Source organism: Lonchura striata, chromosome 3, assembly GCF_050655825.1.
Source record: "Lonchura striata isolate lonStrDom1 chromosome 3, ASM5065582v1, whole genome shotgun sequence".
Lineage (NCBI taxonomy): Eukaryota > Metazoa > Chordata > Aves > Passeriformes > Estrildidae > Lonchura > Lonchura striata.
In genome coordinates this window covers 26039806-26054232 of record NC_140705.1, presented here as the reverse complement: position 1 = coordinate 26054232, position 14427 = coordinate 26039806, and positions in this window count along the sequence as shown.

Here is a 14427-nt window from a genome sequence, read left to right as displayed (position 1 = left end):
CCATCACTGACAACCTCCATTTGTGTCTGGGCACAATTCATTAAAGTTCTCATTTTTCTGTTGATAGCCCTGGTTCCAGGGAAAAATAGTATTCTTTTCATATAAATTAATGCTTTATTTGGTTATTTTACTTCTCTCTTATTTTTTAGTTGCTTTAACAAGGGATCATTTACAGACTTTTCCCTAATCTTTTGTGAAGAGAGATTAATTTGGTTGTGTTCAGAAGCAAAGACATAAGTAGACTATACCTCTGGATAGAGAAACATAAGCAACACAAAGGCAATTTTTTGTCAGACTATCTAAAAGTCACTGAATATAGGGCAACAAAAAGGTATTCTGTTTCAGATTCTTAACAATGTGAGATAAATATAAGCTTTAATTTATGTAACCATCAAGAGCACTAAAAATGTTAATTCATGTTTTGTTTTCTTAATATTCAGCAAATTATAAGACATGGAGGGAATGTCAACCAGAATGACAAGTAGCCCAGAGTGTTCTAATTCTTTTTTTGCTGCTGACTGGGTTGGTATATAGGCTCCCAGCGACAAGGTAGGTAATTGTCATACAGTTCCACAGCCTCTTCAGCCACGGTTTGACAGCATCTGCCCTTCACATCATATGTTTGCATACTTTTTTGTCACTTTCAAGGACAAAGCAGCACTACAGACTGTTGCAATGCATGTTTATCACAGGCATTCCACCTCCCTGTGGAAGAATCTTAAGGCAAATATTGACATGAAATCCAGAAAAATCATCGTGTCTTACAGATAAACAGGACAGTGATTTTATGCAAGTATCATTTGTGATTCCAGATTTTAACTTGTCCATTCCCTACTTCAATTATGCTGAGAACAGAAGTCCTATAGAGAAAACAGGAATGGGGCTTTAAGATGCAGAAAATTATTGAAATAACACTGCAGAACTATGGGCTAAAATATTATATTCTTAGTGTGTCACACTGTCAGCTAGCATTACTGGTGAAATATTTACCTTTCACAATAGTTGCAATGAAGGAACCAATCTGTAATTGTACTAATTTTGTAGGAAGATGTTCAAAATATGGCAATTTATTGTGGGTTATTTCTTATTCCTACCCTCAGGATTTATTTTGTCAAAGGCACATAAGGCTGTGGGTGAGCTAAGTATTTTTAGCTTTCATATAACTCTAAATATATCAGAGACTTCCTGAGGGAATGACTGGATTTTGATGACAAATCATTTCTTTGGTCTACATGGCAACAGTACAAAAGGTGTTGAGGCTTGTCCAGGTCACAGGTGTTGCAGAATTTGCCTAATTAAAAGTCCATTTGCTAGAATTTCTGAAGGAAGAACACGTTCTACTGCACCAGCTTGACTTGTGTCTAAACAGTATCATGAAATATCTTTCCATGATAAACCTCTTCTGTGAGTGGTATTATTGTCTAGATATTAATATTAGTTTTGACATCTGTTGTAATGTATACATCACATATATATATATATATATATATCTGTGTATGTATATATATGTATACACACACAGACACACACACACGTATGTATCTAAATTAACGATTTACTTTATGGCTATAAAGTTATTCAGATTAAAACTAAAATGTTCACTCCAGCTGTAGCAGATACATTTCATTCATCTTCCAAGTTTGAAACAAAAAAAATTACTTAGGAAATACTGTGTTTCTGACTCGTGATTAAAGGTTCACCTTACAAATTGTTTGTGTTCCTAGTCATAATCTCATAACAACCTAGTCAGGTTTAAAATGCTTTACGGAAAAATAATAGCATATCCATTATAATAATAATGGAATCATTAGGTGACCTAATGGAAGCATTAGGTGACCTCTAGCTGCCTGTTATGGGTGGTGTTATGATCCATAACCTCCAATGCACATCTGTGGCTAAAGCTGTAACTCTAACATACAATACATGAGTTTTTAAAGTAAAACCTCCTCACACCACAGATCTGAAAAAGGGCTGACCAGTTCTTACCCTCACAACTGGTTGTTCCTTTCACTGGCAGAGACTCCAGAAAACTAGGGAGTTCTTCTCTGTTTGGTGATTGTTATTTTTCAGCGTTTCAATCCCATAAAATAGTGGGGTTTTTCATTTGTGTCAAAATAATCTATTAGAAAAAGAAACACAGTTAACACCTTTCATATAAAATACCAACAAGAATCACATGAAGTACAATACAAGCCATGCAATCTAGCTTTGTGGAATCACTTTTTGCATTTACTACTTATTACCAAAAAAAAAGGCAGAATAGTCTGTAAGGATACAGGTTAGCTTTTTTGGGTATTTTTGTAGGATCTAGTTAAAAAACTATTTGAATGAATCACAGTTTTTCTGTTACACAATAAGCTTTGGGCCAGGCCTCTACAAAAAGGCAGAGGCAAACTACATCCAGGGGCATTTTAAGGTGCACATGACCCTGCACTGTCAGTGTTTTCCCCTCAGCCTCCATCACTTCTTGAAAGTCAGGAGTGAAGGAGTGAAGCTCAGCTAGCAAATCACTGGGGGAAAGCTGTGGAGATGGATTTCCCTCCTCATTTCACAAATCTCTTCTAGTTTGCAATAAATTAATTTTTTTTCCAAGTAAAGTTTAAAAAATGAAAGGATGTCTTGCATAAAATTGTGCTGAAATAGTAAAATTAATCCTTAGAATGAATATTATTCATCTATGTATCATAAGCAAAGCCTAGTCATAATGCATTTTAAAAATTATATCAACCTTAAAAAATAGCATTATTTTATTAATGCTGGAAATCCATAATTAATCAGTGCTCATCAATAATTACATTAATAATTTTATCATCAATAAAATAATAAACTTTGATACTAATATGATTACAGCAAAGTTAATGAAAAAAAATATGGTATTGCAATAAACAGAGCCTCTTGAAAATGCCGATATTGCTTTATGTGCCTTAAGGTTTTACTTTTATATTTTATTTTTTCTTATGGGACTGCACAACAACAGAAACATGATGAGTTGCATGGTAGTCTGAAAATTCAAGTACAATCATCAAAGGGGTTTTGAGTTGACCCAAAGTACCATGATAGTTTGAGACCTTTGTGATATTCCTCAAGCATAGCTCTATGTGTCCCACTTTTCTCCAAAATGCACGTTTCATGATTAAGCTGTTTCCTGTAGTCATGAATATTTTATTACTACATGTTTCTTTAATGAATGTTAATATTCTGCTTCAGAATAGTGCAGCTAAATCTTCAGGGCATTAAATTTTAGGCACCAAGACTAGTTAGCATTGTGGCAGAATTTTGAGATAGTTCTTTGAAATAATCACTCTCCCATTAATGGTGTGCAATGTGATGCATGGTTCTTATACACTTCTTTCACTTCTCATCATAGAATGGAGAACAAAGAGTAGGGCACACATATGGTCAGTAATAACCAGGAAGGAAATGTACATGATTGATAACGTTGTCATGTTAAACATTCTGCCTTAAAACTATTTTCCAGTAACACATGCTTTGAAAATGGCACATAAAATAAGCACAGGAACATAAAATAAGCATTCTTCAACCCTTAGAAGCTAATGATAAATAACCTCAACAATATGATGTAGCTAAGGAGAGCTACCATGATACTTCTTTAGTATGACTTCAAAGAAAGGAGATGCATTGTTGACTACAAAATATTGATAATTCAGTCAACTTAGCAGCAACCTGTACGAGGAAGAAGAAAAATCGTCCAGATTTATTCTAGGAAGAATTTTGATTTATTCTAAATTATTTGTATAGCTCAGCAAAAAGCTGTATCACTGACAAAACTTCAGTAATAACAGAGCACAGTAAAGAACATCCTACAGAAGACCAAGTTCTTCATAAGTACCTTAGGAAACAGAAATAAACTGAGACAGTGTAAAGCCACAGTATGCTTGTTACTTATTAGCTACTTAAGCTTCCTCTTGTTATGGACTTAATTAGCTTGTCACACCATGTTCTGATTCTATATCATGTCAGATCAGTCCTCCCTGTGATACTCAACCCTGATTTCATTCTCACTGAACACATTATATTTTGAAGAAAACATGTCAATGTGAAAATATACACTGGAAAATTTGGAAAGGGATGTGAAAACATGTATTTTCCTTCCATTTCTTCTTGCATTTAGTGCAAGATATGAAGGTGAGAGGGGTATTTTGCATTTTCCTTTAGCTGAATATATTTTCTTTGAAAATGTATCTGTTGGGTACATCTTTTATAAAATAGCCCATAGAAGGGTACCCAAGAAAGGAGACATGCATTCTGCCATTTCTCCATCTTTAGGGTAATCAAGCACTTCAAATCTCTCACGAACAAACCCTAAATACTAGATTGCTTCATTTTCATATTTCCTGTTTGAGTTATATCACTGAGGAGCAGAGAACAGATTCATGAGTCAAAGGACTGAAAAAATCCAAGAAGGAAGAGCATCATCTCTACCCCTGTTATTGTTAACAGCCAGTCTGGAAAAGGGGATTCTGCTTTCATGTATTTGCTCCAGGAAGTTAATGTTAATGTTTATTAACCAGTGATCAATATACAGCACTGTTAAGTTCTGTGGCAAAAATGGCTTGAAGAATTTGCCATCTTTCTCACAGATGCCATAACATTGACATGCTTTGTTGCAAGTTTAAGTAATTAAGGAGCAGGACAGAACACCCAGCCATCACTGGCACAATTAGTTGTGTTTTCCTCAATAGTTAGTGAAATATCTTAGAAGGTCTTGATGTGTGCTATTCATATCATGGGCATCTTTACTGCATTATGGAACTTAGGTGGAAGTGTTGATTTCATGGCTTTTAAAATCTGGGCAAAAAGCACATTATTAGGGTGTTTATACAGGACAGTATATCAGTAGTACTACAGGCATCAGTTATTTCAGGTCAAACAGAAGGGCACTTGTCCAGCTTATGCATTAGATGGAAACTGAACAGAAGGATTTTCAGAATGGTATCTTTTCTTTCTTTTCTTTCTTTACTTTCTTTTCTTTCTTTTCTTCTTTTGCTCTAAATTGGTTTTATAATCAGATTATAATCAGACATATGGCATCTTTTTTGTTCCATAACTACCCCTAAATAAAATCTTTTCCTACTACCTAAATCCATGTGTGATTGATCAGCTCCTTATTCATCCAAATCCCTTTCTACTTAATTATTCCACATGCCGGATAGGACACAGAGAGCAATGTGTTCAGTGAGAGTTTTACAACGGTCTGCAGTCATTTGTAGTGTATTTCAGCAGAAAGTAGTATGATAATCCGAGGACCTCTCCTTGCTGGGTCAGGCTTGACTAACTTTTACTGACCGCTACTGATAAATTAAAGGATCACTCAAATCTTAGTACATATAGCAAAGCCTTCTGGCCTAGATAACATTTAATTTTGGGAAAGATGACATGTTGTTGCAGATGCCCCTTTGCATAAGCAGAACATTAGTATGACACTGTCAGAAAATAATGTTGTTGTACTTTATACTTTCATGCATTTTATGCTCCGAGATTTTTTGCCATGTCAGCAACTAGGGACTAACATGAGTTCCATCTCCATTGTGATCCTATGCCTTTCTTGTGTGCAGAAATTTAAGCCTGTCCATGACATTAAACACCATGTGTGTGCTCATGATTACTTATATAGATATAACAGATTTATATTGTTCCTTTTAGAACCAGAAAGATTAATATCTTGTTGCACTTCACTCTTGTGAACTGAATTTGATTTTAAAAAAAATTCTAGAAAGGCAAATATTTGATTTGAAGACAAGAGATGAAGAACTCGCTGGCTTTTTTATGAGCAGCTTTGCATGCTTATTATTCAAAGCGTGTTTCTGAAGTTCAAATGTAATTTTTTTTGCTTCAGCTGCCAGAATTTTGTTCTTGTTATGCCTTTTCCTCACAGAATGCTAAGGTTTCAGAACTCGAGTTTTCCTCCTTGAAAAGGTACATACACCACATAATATACTCACCTCCTCCAGTTCCCTTCAGACATGGACAAATTGACTTTTTAAAGAATATGGGGTTTTTTTCCAAGTTTTCTGATTCTCTTTTTGAATGATATCTTTTGGCTTTTAGCATTATTTTAAGAACAGATTCATTTGACTATGTATGTACTGCTCTAATGTTAGCTGCACTCATATGCAGCAGTAAAACTACTCTCTATTCTTGAACCCAAGTATTGTATTTTTATTCAAAATAATTGTAACTATCCATTATTTTTTACAAAGCTTTATGCTGAGAACACATGCTGAGAATACATGCTGAGTTATTTGGTCACAGCCTGTATATCCTATTATTGCTCTTAGTAGATCTTTTAAGGAATATATGCTATGTTAAAAAAACCTTAATCAGCTACTAAATGATCCATATCATTCTGACTATCAGTTCCTTTTCCAATATTATTTATAATTTCTCCATTTTTATGCCACTCTTTTATTTTTAGCAGAAATTATTTCATACTTTTCATTATTTCATATGATTACTTAGAATGCTGGGGAGCAATAGGTCTTTTATCAATGCAAATAGAACTTAAATAAAAATGGTCTCACTTGAGGGCAAGTCCCTGTTAATATGCTTTTTTTCTCAGGCAGCCCTCCCAATAACCTTTTGGTCCTGTATCGTTCAGACTTGCAGCTGTTTTGTCTTTAAATCAGAATGCTATGCAGTATGAAGCTGAACTGAAATAAAATGTGGAATACTGCCAAATGGCTTCAACTGCATGGATGGCTTGGCCAAGGTAGACCTGAGCACTGCAAAGGAGCAGAATGGCTCTCAGCCGATCTGCAGTGCAAAGGAGGGGCTTGAGTGGGATGCTGGGTGGAGATAATTATTCCTATGCAGGCTTAACTGCTACTGTCATGTTCCATTAAATTGTGCAAGATAGGTTTTCTCTGTGTCTGCCTATTATGGAAGTAGCATTCAGGAGAAAATGGTGAGTGTACAGACAGTAATAAATGCAAGCTTCTGTGATGTCTTGAAGTCACAAGGCCTGAGCTGTGTTAACACAGAATTTGTATTCCTAGCCAAAATGATTTTGGAAAGCCAAGATAATAATTCAAAATAGAGAAATGCAGCAACTTGTAGCTAACTTACTAGTATTTGTGCAGAGCCGAGATGAAAGGCAGTAGAGATCTTGTATAAATTATGTAACAGAAAATAATTCTACAAATTAATGGCAGCTAAACCAACAATCCTTTCACTTTAATTTAATATATTCCCTTTGCATTTCTTTGGCTAATTTTAGAGCAGCAAGTAGGCCTTGTGCTTAAAGTCCAGGCTGTCAGACATAAAATGCAAACTATCAAGGTTCATTTCATATTAAAAGAACTGCAGATACAATATCTTTCTTTAAAATATGTAGATGAGTTTTAATATGTTCTAGACATTGCCCAGAACTCCAAAGAGTGAGTTAGCATGCTGAGAACATTAAACTAAATAGAAAAATTGAACAGAGACCAACATCTCTGTGCAGCAGATAGACACGGGACATTATGACACTCTCCCCAGAATATTCACTTAACATTAGGAATGGCTAGGAGCACACTAGCCAGTCCTACTGTTTAAATGTTTTTTCACAAAAGTAGCAGAGGACATGGACCCTGTATTGCATCTCTTCACAGCATCTTGGTATCCTGATGGGGTACCTGTTTATAAAATGCAGGTCTGAAGTCAACCTGAGTGTGTTAGCGGAAGCATAAAAATGTCAACACATAATGGTCAAATACTAAATTTTGACAGAATAGTCACTATAAATGTCTCTGCAAACATAACAGCACAAATAGCAGGTTTAAGAATTATGCTATATCCACAGAGAAAAGGGCAAACAGCATGAGCTGGTCCAGAACAGTAACTTCTAATGAAGCATTTAATGTCTAAGTGTCTTTTCCTCAATTTTTGAACAACATTTAGAGAGTTATTTCAAATAGCTCAAATCAGTCTACTTGTTTCTGCAAAACAAAGCAATACTGAAAAAATTTTTAAAGCACTGAGCATTGTGTCACAATATGGTAGGACTATCTTATAGAATATTATCTATTTGCCTCTGTTTGTAAGGAACAATTATGGTTTCTTTATGAAGTCTAAGAAATTGAGAGTCCTACATTGAAGGTCATAGAAAAATTTCTTCAGACATGTTCAGAGATAGCTAGACAGACTGAAAGAAATAATATCCATCTATATAGCCATCCAAAATTTGGCAAAAAAAGAAACAGAATATGAAGCTTTATGATAGAAAGGATTAAAATCCCAATTTTTGTCTTTGTGTGGTATAAAGATTCCAATATATTTTGATGATGCACCTCAGCCAGGTGCAGAATTGCATCAGGTCAGTAATTTAATAAAGCAGTAAAAAAATCAATGACAGAGTAGTTACCTTCTGACGTTACTCTCAATTAAAGCTTTAACTATCAATTTAATTGACAGCTACTAATGTGTCATTTAAAGCTAACATCTTAGCAAGTGTTTCTCAGTTATTCCGAGATTAATGTTCCCCAAAGATGCTATTAATAAGAGGAAAAAAAAAATCTTTGGGAACATTACCAGTACTGTTGGAAGCATAATCCTATTGAAAAAATCTAGTAACAAATGCTTGGTGGTTTTATTATGTCAGTAAGATTATCAGTATTTCTTATCTTGTTGTACTGCTGCACGTAAAACAACTACAGGAAAAGGAAGTACACAAGATAAAAATAAACCAATATCTGTGTCTTTGTGTCAGAAGAAACATCCTTAAATCTCATTGTCTCAAGAAAGAAATTTGTACATAGAGATTCAGTATAGATTCAAGAGTCATTTTTTATCTGGTATCTAGCCCTAATGATATCTATACATTTTTCCTGGAAAATTACAGTTTCCTTAGCCCTGGCCAGAAAAATATAAAGGCAAGAGAACCATTTTAATAAGCAAAGATTTTTTATGGATTGCTTCCATCTTCGGTAGAGATTAATATATTTCCAGACGACATATTTAAGAAATGGTTAACCTAAAATTGTTATAGCCTGTCATTTCACAGTAGAACTGGTAGAAATGTTAGAATTCCACACAGTTTAATAAAGTAAAATTATTTTAGGTTATGCATAAATTTTTCATTTAAATTAATAAATTTTAGGAATATGTTGACAAATATAGGCAAGGGATTTTATATTGCTGTTTAGCAAAAAGAATTGCACAGATCTCAGTAAAACTTACTCATAATTATTTTTAGAAAAATAGAGAGCTTTAAATTGTGTAAATAATAGATTATCTTGCAATTTACACAAAGTAATTGATATATGGAGACCTATACATTAGGAATAAAAGTCTGTCACCTTTTTGCTTATCATAGTAGATTTGTGCTGGTTTACCTTGTGTTAAATAGAGTACAATATTTTTCCACTCTGGGCTTTGGAGTGGCTCTGGGGTAGCCCTCAACATCCACTGGTTCAGTAATAAATACCTAATTTCTGACTGGTGAGATTCAGATCTTCAATAGCAGATAATTAACTGCAGTAGGATTTGGGATCACAGTTCAAGACACATCTCATCTGTCATATTGCCTGTACAAATACTGTTCCACTTCCGTTCATACCTTGAGCAAACACTATTTCTGAAGATAAGCAGGATTCATTTCATATCTAAGCGTATTTTGGATTCACCCATGAAATATGAGGTCTAGGAAAAAAATTCTGCTACCAGGCAAGCATAAATCTTCTTTATCTTTTTGTTGTCTTTATAATCATCATTAAAAAAGAGTATAATTTACTATCAAATCTATGTTTTCAACCAGAGCTCCTTTTCCGTGGCCTTGCTTGTCAATCCAGCTCAGGCCATAAAATTAATTTTGTTTGGTACATGTTAACACAGAAGAAATGCTAAGCAAAAGAAAGGACAGTAAGACTTCAGTAAAATTTCCAAAAGAGTCTTCCATCAGATCCTAATGAAGAAGCAGATGAAATATGAGCTAGATAAGTGAAATACAGGGTGACTCAAAGCTGTGTGACTGGCCACCCTCTAGTTCAGCACTGGGTTCAATCCCCCTTTAACATCTTCATTAAGGATGTGGCTTATGGGGCAGAGTTTACAGGTAACACCTAAGCACGAGTAGGCTGATGCACCAGAGAGTCAGGCTGCCATCCAGAGGGATCCCCACAGCCTGGAGGAATGGTTCCACAGGAGTGTCATGAAGTTCAACAAGGTCGAGTGTAAAAGCCTGAACCTCTGAAGGAACAGCCCCATGTAGCAGTGTAGGCTGGGAGCGGAGCAGCTGGATAGCAGCTCGGCTTAAAAGGATGTATGATTAGGGCTCTAGTCAGACCCAACCTCAGCCATACATTTCTTCTTATTCTAGGATTCTTTTCACATGCAAAAATCATCCAGAAATGAGTGAATAAGAAACTATCATGGCACATATCCTTCTATCCATTGTCTCTTATTCTTTCTATCATCTATCTATCTATCTATCTATCTATCTATCTATCTATCTATCTATCTATCTAATCTATCTACCATCTATTTCATATCTATATTTTGCATTTCTAAGCAATTTCGCTTTCCCAATCTGAAAACAAAAGCAAAGAGGGAAGGGAAGGGAAGGGAAGGGAAGGGAAGGGAAGGGAAGGGAAGGGAATGTACAATAATTCCAAAACTTCAACGATTTATTTCTTAGTTATCCCTTGCCTTTTTCAGAAATGCATGGCTCCCCCTGAGATCTGGATGTTTTCTTTGGAAAGCTTATGAAAATTAAGACAATTTGGGAACAAGTTCCACAAATTACCAGATTTTGTTTCAAATTTGTACAGGTATTTTTCCATATTTGCTTTTAAAGTCTAAGGAACTCTGAAATAATAGCTCTCTCCTCCTGATGTATAAAACCATGCTTACAAACACTGCTATTTTTGTTTCAAGATTTCAGAGGAAGAGCCAAAAATATAATTTAACTGAAGAAAGCATGTCTTTAGTGAGATTTTTCTTAGCAATAAAAATAATTCTTTGACCATGAAGATACTTTGACCATGAAGATATACTTTCTCCTCACTCTGATGGGGGGAGAAAACAGCAGAATTCCCATACTGTCCCCTATGCATTCCATCTAATTTTTTTGGGACTAGAGAAATTACGGCACTGCTCAGAGAGAAAAACAATAAATCATATATGTAGGAAATTAAGTTTATGATAACACCTTTTGTAATCCAGCACCAGTCAAGACTTTCAAATCAAAGCATATGTCTTGTAACACTTAGGGCTTCACCTAAGAACAGTATGGCTTTTTTTTTTTTTTTTTTTTTTTTTTTTTTTTTTGTGTGTGTGTGTGTGTGTGTGTTTTGTTTTCTATTTCCTAGTTAGAAATTGTTATGTCTTCAGTGGAGGTATAGTTCATTTTCTTTCATCATAGAAAATCTATTTCAGCAGCTTATGACTTTGAAGGGTATTCTTTGTCTGTTCTGCCGATCAGGATAAAAAATGTAATGAGAGAAAGAGATAAGAATAATACATTGATAGTTTCTCTGTATTTATCTTTTGTAGAAATTTTTTCATGGTATTTTCTTTCCAATGAGTGCAAACTCCCAAAGCACAGATTACTTTAACTTTTTCGCTTCAGTTTACCCTGAAGTATTTGCCACTAGGACTATATGGATTTTGCAAAAGGTAGCAACAAAATTTTTGTAGTTGGTACATTTGAATTTGTTCTTTACATGACAGAATGAAAGATCTGTTAGTCTCAATGATTGAATCTGCATAAGAATAAATATATCAGGGCTCTGGGATTACTTCAGTGGCTGAACTTGTGCAGGAAATTTGAGCAGTTCAGTCATTGCAAGAACCTGAAACCTCAAAAGAGGCAGCAGATCCCAGAATCATTTGTTTTGTTAGAGCACTTTCAAGTAGGTGCAGAACTAAGTGGATTAGAGCAGAATGAATGAATGAATGAATGAATGAATGAATGAGAATTGGATTGCTTCACTTCTGCATCACTCTTACGTAATAAATTATAGTATGGATGGACAACATTCTTTAAACTGCAGTTTCAGAAAATGAGGATGAAAACTAATTATCTTTGAACATCTAAATTTTGGTTATATAAATCCAAACTGATGACTGTGAAGATATCCATACAGCTAATGGGGGTAAAGATCACTCTAGCTAATTCAATTCATTCTTGCAGAAAGTGTTTTACCCTCTAAATGTGTATATTTTCTTTGTGGGGTCATGAAGGTCACTGTATCCTGAAGATGACAGTGATCTGGGTTGACTTTTTAAGTCTAGACAACTTGAAGATGTCTAAGTTAATTCAGATGAATTCCCTGCAAATACCCAAGAGCATTTGATTAAAAAAAACACAACTGTGTCATTGTAGTATTTAATGCCTCATTCTTTTTCCTTTTTTTTTAATGCCTCTATTTTTAGCTATGCATTTCAACAGTGAGCATTTTTATGTCACTTGAATTTATTTAAGAAATTTCAAAGAACATTACAGAGAGCTCTGAGCTACAGGAATTTGCTTTTAAATTACTTAATTATATTTTGTATTACTTAAAAAAGTATAAACAGTTTCTATTCAATAAAAATTAAGCTTCATTAAAAGTTCTGCTATGAATACATATGAAATTGAAAATCTGTAAAATAGAAGGTACAGCAAGAACTTGTCCTTTGTCACATATTATCTGGAAAAATGAGTCCTCTTGTTTCCCAGCATTTTCTTCTGGATGTCTGACCAATATCCAGAACTTAATTTGAACAGTCCATTTTGTGCTGCATCTAATTAACAAAGAAGATCTCCTTCCATTACACAAAATGAGATGAAGATACTGCTTTTATGCAGCATTGGCAGAGCTATTTTACATGTACCAGAATATAATCTTACCCAATGAAATGATGCTTAACTGAAAACTATAAAATGAAACAGAAAGTTAACCAAGGTTCCTGTGCAAGATTATTGGGAAATTTGTTAGACATGGGTCATTAATGTAAACTACCTGAGAAGCATTACAGGGACATTGCAAGGTTGACCCTTCTTCCGCTCCAAATAGTATTTTATGCTCTTAAAATACTCCCCAATAAAACAGAACATTTCTTTTCAGATTTGGACTGTCAAGATGTGAGCTGCTTAACCTTGATCATGTTCCTTTAAAGCTGTTCCTAATATTTTTTGAAGACTATGTTTAGTGTATGTGACTTACTCAATAGTACTTATAACTTAGCTGTTTCCTGCTTAAGTAGTACTAGACATTATAAGAATCAGTAATATAATACACTAAAATAGCTCTGAAAAAGTAATAACCAGGGGCTAGAAGGAAATTGGATATCCTAGTAAAAAACTGTTGAAAATTGAAATATATCACATAACTTTTCTCTGCATAGTGGAGGATATTATTTAATCAGGATTTTTTTTAAGTTTTTAACTCCTCAATGAAGACATTCACAAGACATATTTTAAACCTCATGCACACCTTGGAAAACAACTTGAAAATGTGTGTCTCTGTGGCCATCTTTCTGCACGTGACAGGAACCAAACTCAAAGGGTACACCAGGCTTTAAAGTAGCAGAGAGTTTAGCAGCTGGTCAAATTCTAAATACACATTTCCCTCTTGAAGGGAAAATATGTACCAGAGACAACTCTGTTTCAAAACCTGTGAGATCCATAAGCATTTGCTAACACAAAAAATAATCTTTACGTTTCTCATAAGAATATACCTAAAGTATTATGTGCCTTTGCTGGTTTTTTTCCCCTCCGCATTCAAATCCTAAGTGATAATTATACACTGGTATAATGAATAAGTGCTGCTGAATCTTCCAGACAGGGATGCATAAGCACCATTCCAAAGTTTACAGATTTAAAGATCCCTTGACACATATTTGTATAATGTCATTAAATATCTGGATCTCTGATTCAGCTGAAGGAATAAAAAGCTCAACCAGATAAGCATTTATACCTTTTCTAGATAGGAGAAAAGGCTCTAATTATTAATGGAAATAAGTTATTACAATAAATTATAGCTCCAGGTACCTTTATTTTAGATACAAACTCAAAAAATTTGGAACTTCAGGCCAAGCATGGTTCAACAGCAACAAAAATAAACCTATAATTATATTATTTCTAAAGGCTGGTGAAAACTGTCATACTCTGTGGAGGTTTGTCTGCAGACAAATCTGTCAAGCCTAGGAGTCAGAACTCAAGACATATTCCTTTATTCCCATAACAAACCTTACAGCTCTAATCGAATCTGCTGCTCCAACAAGTGGAGCAGAATGGTAAATACAAGCACCTGCATGACTTAGGCAACAAGATCAGTATTTTTTTTTCCTCAGGACATGCTTTATGAATCCAGCAAAAAACTTATGAACTCTGGATATCCATAGAGTAGAGCTAAAGGGAAAGACTTCTCATGGATAACAGGATCTTTGCATGAGACTTCTCCAAACCCAGTATGAAGTTTTGCATAACGAAATACCCTGGTG